Source organism: Anser brachyrhynchus, assembly GCF_964034855.1.
Source record: "Anser brachyrhynchus genome assembly, chromosome: 6".
NCBI classification, from domain to species: Eukaryota; Metazoa; Chordata; class Aves; order Anseriformes; family Anatidae; genus Anser; species Anser brachyrhynchus.
This window is the reverse complement of record NC_137700.1, coordinates 1,866,716-1,878,663: the sequence shown is the minus strand read 5'-3', so window position 1 is coordinate 1,878,663 and position 11,948 is coordinate 1,866,716.

Below are 11,948 nucleotides of genomic sequence, written 5' to 3'. Positions count from 1 at the left end.
CTCTGGACTCACTGCACTGCAGCCCCAGTGGTGCCACTGCACTCTCTGGACTCACTGCACTGCATCCCCAGTGGTGTCAGTGCACTCTCTGGACTCACTGAAGTGCATACCCAGTTGTGCCAGTGCACTCTCTGGACTCAATGCACTGCCTCCCCAGTGGTGCCAGTGCACTCTCTGGACTCAGTGCACTGCATCCCCAGTGGTGCCAGAGCAATCTCTGGACTCACTGTAGTGCATCCCCAGTGGTGCCAGTGCACTCTCTGGACTCACTGCAGTGCATCCCCAGTGGTGCCAGTGCACTCTCTGGACTCACTAAACTGCATCACCAGTGGTGCCAGTGCACTCTCTGGACTCACTGCACTGCATCCCCAGTGGTGCCAGTGCACTCTCTGGACTCACTGCACTGCATCCCCAGTGGTCCCAGTGCACTCTCTGGAGTCACTGAAGTGCATCCCCAGTGGTGCCAGTGCACTCTCTGGACTCACTGCACTGCATCCCCAGTGGTGCCAGTGCACTCTCTGGACTCACTGTACTGCATCCCCACTGGTACCAGTACACTCTATGGACTCACTGTACTGCATCCCCAGTGGTGACAGTGCACTCTCTGGACTCACTGCAGTGCATCCCCAGTGGTGCCAGTGCACTCTCTGGACTCACTGCAGTGCATCCCCAGTGGTGCCAGTGCACTCTCTGGACTCACTGCACTGCATCCCCAGTGGTGCCAGTGCACTCTCTGGACTCACTGCACTGCATCCACAGCGGTGCCAGTGCACTCACTGGACTCACTGCAGTGCATTCCCTCTGGTGCCAGTGCACTCTCTGGACTCACTGCACTGCATCACCCAGTGGTGCCAGTGCACTCTCTGGACTCACTGCACTGCATCCCAAGTGGTGCGAGTGCATTCTCTGGACTCACTGCAGTGCATCACCAGTGGTGCCAGTGCACTCTCTGGACTCACTGAGGTGCATCCCCAGTGGTGCCAGTGCACTCTCTGGAGTCACTGAAGTGCATCCCCAGTGGTGCCAGTGCACTCTCTGGACTCACTGCACTGCATCCCCAGTGGTGCCAGTGCACTCTCTGGACTCACTGAACTGCATCCCCAGTGGTGCCAGTGCACTCTCTGGACTCACTGCACTGCATCCCCAGTGCTGCCAGTGCACTCTCTGGACTCACTGCACTGCATCCCCAGTGGTGCCAGTGCAATCTCTGGACTCACTGCAGTGCATCCCCACTGGTGCCAGTGCACTCTCTGGACTCACTGCACTGCATCCCCAGTGGTGCCAGTGCACTCTCTGGACTCACTGCACTGCATCCCCAGTGGTTCCAGCGCACTCTCTGGACTCACTGCACTGCATCCCCAGTGGTGCTAGTGCACTCTCTGAACTCACTGCAGTGCATCCCCAGTGGTGCCAGTGCACTCTCTGAACTCAATGAAGTGCCTTCTCAGTGGTGCCAGTGCACTCTCTGGACTCACTTCAGTGCATCCCCATTGGTGCCAGTGCACTCTCTGGACTCACTGCAGTGCATCCCCAGTGGAGCCAGTGCACTCTCTGGACTCACTGTACTGCATCCCCAGTGGTGCCAGTGCACTCTCTGGACTCACCGCACTGCACCCTGAGTGGTGCCAGTGCACTCTCTGGACTCACTACACCGCATCCCCAGTGGTGCCAGTGCACTCTCTAGAGTCACTGCGCTGCATCCCCAGTGGTGCCAGTGCACTCTCTGGACTCACTGTACTGCATCCCCAGTGGTGCCAAAGCACTCTCTGGACTCCCGCCACCGCATCCCCAGTGGTTCCAGTGCACTCTCTGGACTCACTGCACTGCATCCCCAGTGGTGCCAGTGCACTCTCTGGACTCACTGCACCGCATCCACAGTGGTGCCAGTGCACTCTCTGGACTCGCGTCAATGCATCCCCAGTGGTGCTAATGCACTCTGGACTCACTGCACTGCATCCCGAGTGGTGCCAGTGCACTCTCTGGACTCACTGCACTGCATCCCCAGTGGTGCCAGTGCACTCTCTGGACTCACTGCACTGCATCCACAGTGGTGCCAGTGCACTCTCTGGACTCACTGCAGTGCATCACCAGTGGTGCCAGTACACTCTCTGGACACACTGAAGTGCATTCTCAGTGGTGCCAGTGCACTCTCTGGACTCACTGCACTGCATCCCCAGTGGGGCCAGTACACTCACTGGACTCACTGCACTGCATCCCTCGTGGTGCCAGGGCACTCTCTGCAGACACTGCAGTGCATCCCCAAAGGTGACAGTGCACTCTCTGGACTCACTGCACTGCATCTCCAGTGGTGCCAGTGCACTCTCTGGACTCACTGCACTGCATCCCCAGTGCTGCCAGTGCACTCTCTTGAGTCACTGCACTGCATCACCTGTGGTGCAAGAGCACTCTCTGGACTCACTGCAGTGCATCCCCAGTGGTGCCAGTGCACTCTCTGGACTCACTGCACTGCATCCCCAGTGGTGCCAGTGCACTCTCTGGACTCACTGCACTGCATCCCCAGTGGTGCTAGTGCACTGTGTGGACTCACTGTACTGCATCCCCAGTGGTGTCAGTGCAATCTCTGGACTCACTGCAGTGCATCCCCAGTGGTGCCAGTGCACTCTCAGGACTCACTGCACTGCATCCCCAGTGGTGCCAGTGCACTCTCTGGACTCACTGCACTGCATCCCCAGTAGTGACAGTGCACTCTCTGGACTCACTGCACTGCATCCCCAGTAGTGCCAGTGCACTCTCTGGACTCACTGCACTGGATCCCCAGTGGTGCCAGTGCATTCACTGGACTCACTGGACTGCATTCCCAGTGGTGCCAGTGCACTCTCTGGACTCACTGCACTGCATCCCCAGTGGTGCCAGTGCACTCTCTGGACTCACTGCACTGCATCCCCACTGGTGCCAGTGTACTCTCTGGACTCACTGCACTGCATCCCCAGTGGTGCCAGTGCACTCACTGGACTCACTGGAGACATCCCCAATGGTGCCAGTGCACTCTCTGGACTCACTGCAGTGCATCCCCAGTGGTGCCAGTGCACTCTCTGGACTCACTTCAGTGCATCCCCAGTGGTGCCAGTACACTCTCTGGTCTCACTGCAGTGCATCCCCAGTGGTGCCAGTGCACTCTCTGGACTCACTGCACTGCATCCCCAGTGGAGCCAGTGCACTCTCTGGACTCACTGCAGTGCATCCCAAGTGGTGCCATTGCACTCTCTGGACTCACTGCACTGCATCCCCAGTGCTGCCAGTGCACTCTCTGGACTCACTGCACTGCATCCCCAGTTCTGCCAGTGCACTCTCTTGAGTCACTGCACTGCATCCCCAGTGGTGCTAGTGCACTGTGTGGACTCACTGTACTGCATCCCCAGTGGTGCCAGTGCAATCTCTGGACTCACTGCATTGCATCCCCAGTGGTGCCAGTGCACTCTCTGGACTCACTGCACTGCATCCCCTGTGGTGCAAGAGCACTCTCTGGACTCACAGCAGTGCATCCCCAGTGGTGCCAGTGCACTCTCTGGACTCACTGCACTGCATCCCCAGTGGTGCCAGTGCACTCTCTGGACTCACTGCACTGCATCCCCAGTGGTGCCAGGGCACTGTGTGGACTCACTGTACTGCATCCCCAGTGGTGCCAGTGCAATCTCTGGACTCACTGCATTGCATCCCCAGTGGGGCCAGTGCACTCTCTGGACTCACTGAAGTGCATTCTCAGTGGTGTCAGTGCACTCTCTGGACTCACTGGACTGCATCCCTAGTGGTGCCAGTGCACTCTCTGGACTCACTGCAGTGCATCCCCAGTAGTGCTAGTGCACTCTGGACTCACTGCAGTGCATCCCCAGTGGTGCCAGTGCACTCTCTAGAGTCACTGTACTACATCCCCAGTGGTGCCAGTGCACTCTCTGGACTCACCGCACTGCACCCTGAGTGGTGCCAGTGCACTCTCTGGACTCACTACACCGCATCCCCAGTGGTGCCAGTGCACTCTCTAGAGTCTCTGCGCTGCATCCCCAGTGGTGCCAGTGCACTCTCTGGACTCACTGTACTGCATCCCCAGTGGTGCCAAAGCACTCTCTGGACTCCCGCCACCGCATCCCCAGTGGTTCCAGTGCACTCTCTGGACTCACTGCACTGCATCCCCAGTGGTGCCAGTGCACTCTCTGGACTCACTGCACCGCATCCCCAGTGGTGCCAGTGCACTCTCTGGAGTGACTGCAGTGCATCCCCAGTGGTGCCAGTGCACTCTCTGGACTCGCGTCAATGCATCCCCAGTGGTGCTACTGCACTCTGGACTCACTGCACTGCATCCCGAGTGGTGCCAGTGCACTCTCTGGACTCACTGCACTGCATCCCCAGTGGTGCCAGTGCACTCACTGGACTCACTGCACTGCATCCACAGTGGTTCCAGTGCACTCTCTGGACTCACTGCACTGCATCCCCAGTGCTGCCAGTGCACTCTCTGGACTCACTGCACTACTCCAGCCGCGGCAGCCGCTCCGTCCGCGGCATACGCGGCAGACTCTCCAACCGCGGCAGCCGCACCAGCCGCCGAAGCCGCGGCAGCCGCTCCAAACGCGGCAGGCGCTCCAACCGCGGCAACCGCTCCAGCCCTGGCAGCCGCTCCACTCGGTAGCGGCTGGAGCGGCTGCCGCGGCTGGAGCTCCTGCCGCGTTTGGAGCGGTTACCGCGGCTGGAGCGGCTGCCGCGGCTGGAGCGGCTGGAGCGGCTGGAGGGGCTAACGCGGCTGGAGAGGCTGACGCGGTTGAAGCGTCTAGAGCGTCTGCCGCGGCTGGAGGGGCTACCGCGGCTGGAGCGGTTGACGCGGCTGGAGCGGAAACCGAGGCTGGAGCGCCACTCTCTGAACTCACTGCACTGCATCACCAGTGGTGCCAGTGCACTCACTGGACTCACTGCACTGCATCACCAGTGGTGCCAATGCACTCTCTGGACTCACTGCACTGCATCCCCAGTGGTGACATTGCACTCTCTGGACTCACTGCACTGCATCCCCAGTGGTGCCAGTGCACTCTCTGGACTCACTGCAGTGCAACCCCAGTGGTGCCAGTGCACTCTGTGGACTCACTGCAGTGCATCCCCAGTGGTGCCAGTGCACTCTCTGGACTCACTGCAGTGCATCCCCAGTGGTGCCAGTGCACTCTCTGGACTCACTGCAGTGCATCCCCAATGGTGCCAGTGCACTCTCTGGACACACTGAAGTGCATTTTCAGTGGTGCCAGTGCACTCTCTGGACTCACTGCACTGCATCCCCAGTGGTGCCAGTGCACTCTCTGGACTCACTGCAGGGCATCCCCAGTGGTGCCAGTGCGCTCTCTGGACTCACTGCAGGGCATCCCCAGTGGTGCCAGTGCACTCTCTGGACTCACTGCACTGCATCCCCAGTGGTGCCAGTACACTCACTGGACTGACTGAAGTGCATCCCCAGTGGTGTCAGTGCACTCTCTGGACTCACAGCAGTGCATCCCCAGTGGTGCCAGTGCACTCCCTGGACTCACTGCACTGCTACAGCCGCGGCAGCCGCTCCAGCAGCGGTAGCCCTCCAGCCGTGGCAGCCGCTCCACTCAGTAGCTGCTGGAGCGGCTGCCGCGGCTGGAGCTTCTGGAGCGGCAGCCGCGCCTGGAGCGGCTGCCGCGGATGGAGAGGCTGGCGCGGCTGGAGGGGCTGGAGTGGCTTCCGCGGCTGGAGCGGCTGGAGCGGCTGCCGCGGCTGGAGCGTCTGCCGCGGCTGGAGGGGCTACCGCGGGGTTGACTCGGTAGGAGCGGATGCCGAGGCTGGAGCGGCACTCTCTGGACTCACTGAAATGCATTCTCAGTGGTGCCAGTGCACTCTCTGGACTCACTGCTCTGCATCCCCAGTGGTGCTAGTGCACTCTGGACTCACTGCAGTGCATCCCCAGTGGTGCCATTGCACTCTCTGGACTCACTGCACCGCATTCCCACTGGTGTCAGTGCACTCTGTGGACTCACTGCACTGCATCCCCAGTGGTGCCAAAGCACTCTCTGGACTCCAGGCACCGCATCCCCAGTGGTGTCAGTGCACTCTCTGGACTCCCGGCACCGTATCCCCAGTGGTGCCTGTGCATTCTCTGGATTCACGGCACTGCATCCCCAGTGGTGCCAGTGCACTCTCTGGACTAACTGCAGTGCATTCCCAGTGTTGCCGGGGCACTCTCTGGACTCACAGCACTGCATGCCCAGTGGTGCCAGTGCACTCTCTGGTCTCACTGCATTGCATCCCCAGTGGTGCCAGTGCACTCTCTGGACTCACTGTAGTGCATCCCCAGTGGTGCCAGTGCACTCTCTGGACTCACTGCACTGCATCCCCAATGGTGCCAGTGCACTCTCTTTACTCACTGCACTGCATCCCCAAGGTGCCAGTGCACTCTCTGGACTCACTGCACTGCTCCAGCCGCGGCAGCCTCTCCAGCCGCACCAGCCGCGGCATCCGCTCCAGCCTCGGCATCCGCTCCAGCCGCGTTAACCGCTCCAGCCGCGGTAGCTCCTCCAGCCGCGCCAGCCGCTCCAGCCGCGGCAGCCGCTCCAGCCGCTCCAGCCGCGGCATTCGCTCCAGCCGCTCCAGCCGCGGCAGCCGCTCCAACCGCGGCAGCCGCTCCAGCCGCGGCAGCCGCTCCAGCCGCTCCAGCCGCGGCAGCCGCTCCAGCCGCTACCGAGTGGAGCGGCTGCCACGGCTGGAGGGCTACCGCGGCTGGAGCGGCTGCCGCGGCTGGAGCAGTGCAGTGAGTCCAGGGAGTGCAAAGGCACCAGTGGGGATGGAGTGCAGTGAGTCCAAAGACTTCACTGTCACCACTGGGAATGCAGTGCAGTGAGTCCAGAGAGTGCACTGGCACCACTGGCGATGCAGTGAAGTGAGTGCAGAGAGTGCAATGGCACTACTGGGGATGCCCTGCAGTGAGTCCAGAGAGTGCACTGGCACCACTGGGGATGCAGTGCAGTGAGTCCAGAGAGTGCACTGGCACCACTGGGGATGCCCTGCAGTGAGCCCAGAGAGTGCACTGGCACCACTGGGGATGCGGTGCCGGGAGTCCAGAGAGTGCACTGGCACCACTGGGGATGCCCTGCAGTGAGCCCAGAGAGTGCACTGGCACCACTGGGGATGCACTACAGTGAGTCCAGGGATAGCACTGGCACCACTGGGGATGCAGTGCAGTGAGTCCAGAGAGTGCACTGGCTCCACTGAGAATGCACTTCAGTGAGTCCAGAGAGTGCACTGGCACCACTGGGGATGCAGTGCAGTGAGTCAAGAGAGTGCACTGGCAGGACTGGGGATGCAGTGCAGTGAGTCCAGAGAGTGCACTGGCACCACTGGGGATGCAGTGCAGTGAGTCAAGAGAGTGCACTGGCAGGACTGGGGATGCAGTGCAGTGAGTCCAGAGAGTGCACTGGCACCACTGGGGATGCCCTGCAGTGAGTCCAGAGAGCGCACTGGCACCACTGGGGATGCACTGCAGTGAGTCCAGAGAGCGCACTGGCACCACTGGGGATGCACTGCAGTGAGTCCACAGAGTGCACTGGCACCACTGGGGATGCAGAGCAGTGAGTCCAGAGAGTGCACTGGCACCACTGGGGATGCACTGCAGTGAGTCCAGAGAGTGCACTGGCACCACTGGGGCTTCAGTGCAGTGAGTCCAGAGAGTGCACTGGCACCACTGGGGATGCCCTGCAGTGAGCCCAGAGAGTGCACTGGCACCACTGAAAATGCACTTCAGTGTGTCCAGAGAGTGCACTGGCACCACTTGGGATGCACTGCAGTGAGTCCAGAGTGCACTAGCGCCACTGGGGATGCAGTGCAGTGAGTCCAGAGAGTGCACTGTTACCACTGGGGATGCACTGCAGTGAGTCCAGTGAGTGCACTGGCACCACTGGTGATGCTGTGCAGTGAGTCCAGAGAGTGCACTGGCACCACTGGTGATGCAGTGCAGTGAGTCCAGAGAGTGGCGCTCCAGCCTCGGTTTCCGCTCCAGCCGCGTCAACCGCTCCAGCCGCGGTAGCCCCTCCAGCCGCGGCAGACGCTCTAGACGCTCCAACCGCGTCAGCCTCTCCAGCCGCGTTAGCCCCTCCAGCCGCGGCAGCCGCTCCAGCCGCGGCAGCCGCTCCAGCCGCTCCAGCCGCGGTAACCGCTCCAAACGCGGCAGGAGCTCCAGCCGCTACCGAGTGGAGCGGCTGCCACGGCTGGAGCGGTTGCCGCGGTTGGAGCGCCTGCCGCGTTTGGAGCGGCTGCCGCGGCTTCCGCGGCTGGAACGGCTGTCGCGGTTGGAGAGTCTGCCGCGTATGCCGCGGACGGAGCGGCTGCCGCGGCTGGAGCGGCTGCCGCGGCTGCCGCGGCTGCCGAGGCTGGAGGGCTACCGCGGCTGGAGCGACTGCCGCGGCTGGAGTAGGGCAGTGAGTCCAGAGAGTGCACTGGCACCACTGGGGATGCAGTGCAGTGAGTCCAGAGAGTGCACTGTCACCATTGGGGATGCACTGCAGTGTCTGCAGAGAGTGCCCTGGCACCACTAGGGATGCAGTGCAGTGAGTCGAGAGAGTTCCCTGGCACCACTGGAGATGCACTTCAGTGAGTGTAGAGACTGCACTGGCACCACTGGGGATGCAGTGCAGTGAGTCCAGTGAGTGTACTTGCACCACTGGGGATGCAGCGCAATGAGTCCAGAGAGTGCACTGGCACCACTGAGAATGCACTTCAGTGTGTCCAGAGAGTGCACTGGCACCACTGGTGATGCACTGCAGTGAGTCCGGAGAGTGCACTGGTACCACTGGGGATGCACTGCAGTCACTCCAGAGAGTGCACTGACACCACCGGGGATGCGGTGCAGTGAGTCCAGAGAGGTCACTGGCACCACTGGGGATGCAGTGCAGTGAGTCCAGAGAGTGCACTGGAACCACTGGGGATGCGGTGGCGGGAGTCCAGAGAGTGCTTTGGCACCACTGGGGATGCAGTACAGTGAGTCCAGAGAGTGCACTGGCACCACTGGGGATGCAGTGCAGTGACTCTAGAGAGTGCACTGGCACCACTGGGGATGCGGTGCAGTGAGTCCAGAGAGTGCACTGGCACCACTCAGGGTGGAGTGCGGTGAGTCCAGAGAGTGCACTGGCACCACTGGGGATGCAGTACAGTGAGTCCAGAGATTGCACTGGCACCACTGGGGATGCAGTGCAGTGAGTCCAGAGAGTGCACTGGCACCACTGGGGATGCACTGCAGTGAGTCCAGAGTGCACTAGCACCACTGGGGATGCACTGCAGTGAGTCCAGAGAGTGCACTGGCACCACCGGGAATGCACTGCAGTGAGTCCAGAGAGTGCACTGGCACCACTGGGGATGCACTTCAGTGAGTCCAGAGAGTGCACTGGCACCACTGGGGATGCAGTGACGCGAGTCCAGAGAGTGCACTGGCTCCACTGGGGATGCAGTGACGCGAGTCCAGAGAGTGCACTGGCACCACTGGGGATGCACTGCAGTGAGTCCAGAGAGTGCACTGGCACAACTGGGGATGCAGCGCAGTGACTCTAGAGAGTGCACTGGCACCACTGGGGATGCAGTGCAGTGAGCCCAGAGAGTGCACTGGCACCACTGGGGATGCAGTGCAGTGAGTCCAGTGAGTGCACTGGCACCACTGGGGATGCACTGCAGTGAGTCCAGAGAGTGCACTGGCACCACAGAGAATGCACTTCAGTGAGTCCAGAGAGTGCACTGGCACCACTGGGGATGCACTGCAGTGAGTCCAGAGAGTGCACTGGCACTACTGGGGATGCACTACAGTGAGTCCAGGGATAGCACTGGCACCACTGGGGAAGCAGTGCAGTGAGTCCAGAGAGTGCACTGGCACCACTGGGGATGCACTGCAGTGAGTCCAGAGAGTGCACTGGCACCACTGATGATGCAGTACAGTGAGTCCAGTGAGTGCACTGGCACAACTGGGGATGTAGTGCAGTGACTCGAGAGAGTGCACTGGAACCACTGGGGATGCAGTGCCGCGAGTCCAGAGAGTGCACTGGCTCCACTGGGGATGCGGTGCCGGAGGTCCAGAGAGTGCATTGGCACCACTGGGGATGCAGTGCAGTGACTCCAGAGAGTGCACTGGCACCACTGGGGATGCAGCGCAGTCAGTCCAGTGAGTGTACTGGCACCACTGGGGATGCCCTTCAGTGAGTCCAGAGAGTGCACTGGCACCACTGGGGATGCACTGCAGTGAGTCCAGAGATCGCACTGGCTCCACTGGGGATGCAGTGCAGTGAGTCCAGAGAGTGCACTGGCACCACTGGGGATGCAGTGCAGTGAGTCCAGAGAGTGCTCTGGCACCACTGGGGATGCTGTGCAGTGAGTCCAGAGAGTGCAGTGGCACCACTGGTGATGCACTGCAGTTACTCCAGAGAGTGCACTGGCACCACTGGGGATGCGGTGCGGTGAGTCCAGAGAGTGCACTGGCACCACTGGGGATGCACTGCAGTGAGTCCAGAGAGTGCACTGGCACCACTGAGAATGCCCTTCAGTGAGTCCAGAGAGTGTACTGGCACCACTGGGGATGCACTTCAGTGAGTCCAAAGACTGCACTGGCACCACTGGGGATGCACTGCAGTGAGTCCAGAGAGTGCACTGGCACCACTGGGGATGCAGTGCAGTGAGTCCAGAGAGTGCACGGGCTCCACCGGGGATGCAGTGCAGTGAGTCCAGAGAGTGCAGAGGCAACAGTGGGGATGCAGTGCAGTGAGTCCAGAGAGTGCACTGGCACCACTGGGGATGCAGTGCAGCAAGTCCAGAGAGTGCACTGGCACCACTGGGGATGCAGTGCAGTGAGTCCAGAGAGTGCACTGGCACCACTGGGGATGCAGTGCAGTGAGTCCAGAGAGTGCACTGGCACCACTGGGGATGCAGTACAGTGACTCCAGAGAGTGCACTGGCACCACTGGGGATGCACAGCTGTGAGTCCAGAGAGTGCATTGGCACCACTGGAGTGCAGTGCAGTGAGTCCAGAGAGTGCACTGGCACCATTGGAGATGCAGTGCAGTGAGTCCAGAGAGTGCACTAGCACCACTGGGGATGCAGTGCAGTGAGTCCAGAGAGTGCACTGGCACCACTGGGGATGCAGTGCAGTGACTCCAGAGAGTTCACTGGCACCATAGGGGATGCACTTCAGTGAGTGCAGAGACTGCACTGGCACCACTGGGGATGCAGTGCAGTGAGTCCAGTGAGTGTACTGGCACCACTGGGGATGCACTGCAGTGAGTCCAGAGAGTGCATTGGCACCACTTGGGATGCACTGCAGTGAGTCCAGAGAGTGCACTTGCACCACTGGGGATGCAGTGCAGTGAGTCCAGAGAGTGCACTGACACCACTGGGGATGTAGTGCAGTGAGTCCAGAGAGTGCACTGGCACCGATGGGGATGCACAGCAGTGAGTCCACAGAGTGCACTGGCACCACTGGGGATGCAGTGCAGTGAGTCCAGAGAGTGCAGTGGCACCATTGGGGATGCAGTGCAGTGAGTCCAGAGAGTGCATTGGCACCACTGTGGATGCAGTGCAGTGAATCCAGTGAGTGCACTGGCAGCACTGGGGATGCAGTGCAGTGAGTCCAGAGAGTGCACTGGCACCATTGGAGATGCACTGCAGTGAGTCCAGAGAGTGTACTTGCACCACTGGGGATGCAGTGCAGTGAGTCCAGAGAGTGCACTGGCACCACTGGGGATGCAGTGCAGTGAGTCCAGAGAGTGCACTGGCACCAATGGGGATGCACTTCAGTGAGTCCACAGAGTGCACTGGCACCACTGGGGATGCAGTGCAGTGAGTCCAGAGAGTGCACTGGCACCATTGGAGATGCAGTGCAGTGAGTCCAGAGAGTGCACTGGCACCACTGGGGATGCAGTGCAGTGAGTCCAGAGAGTGCACTGGCACCACTGGGGATGCAGTGC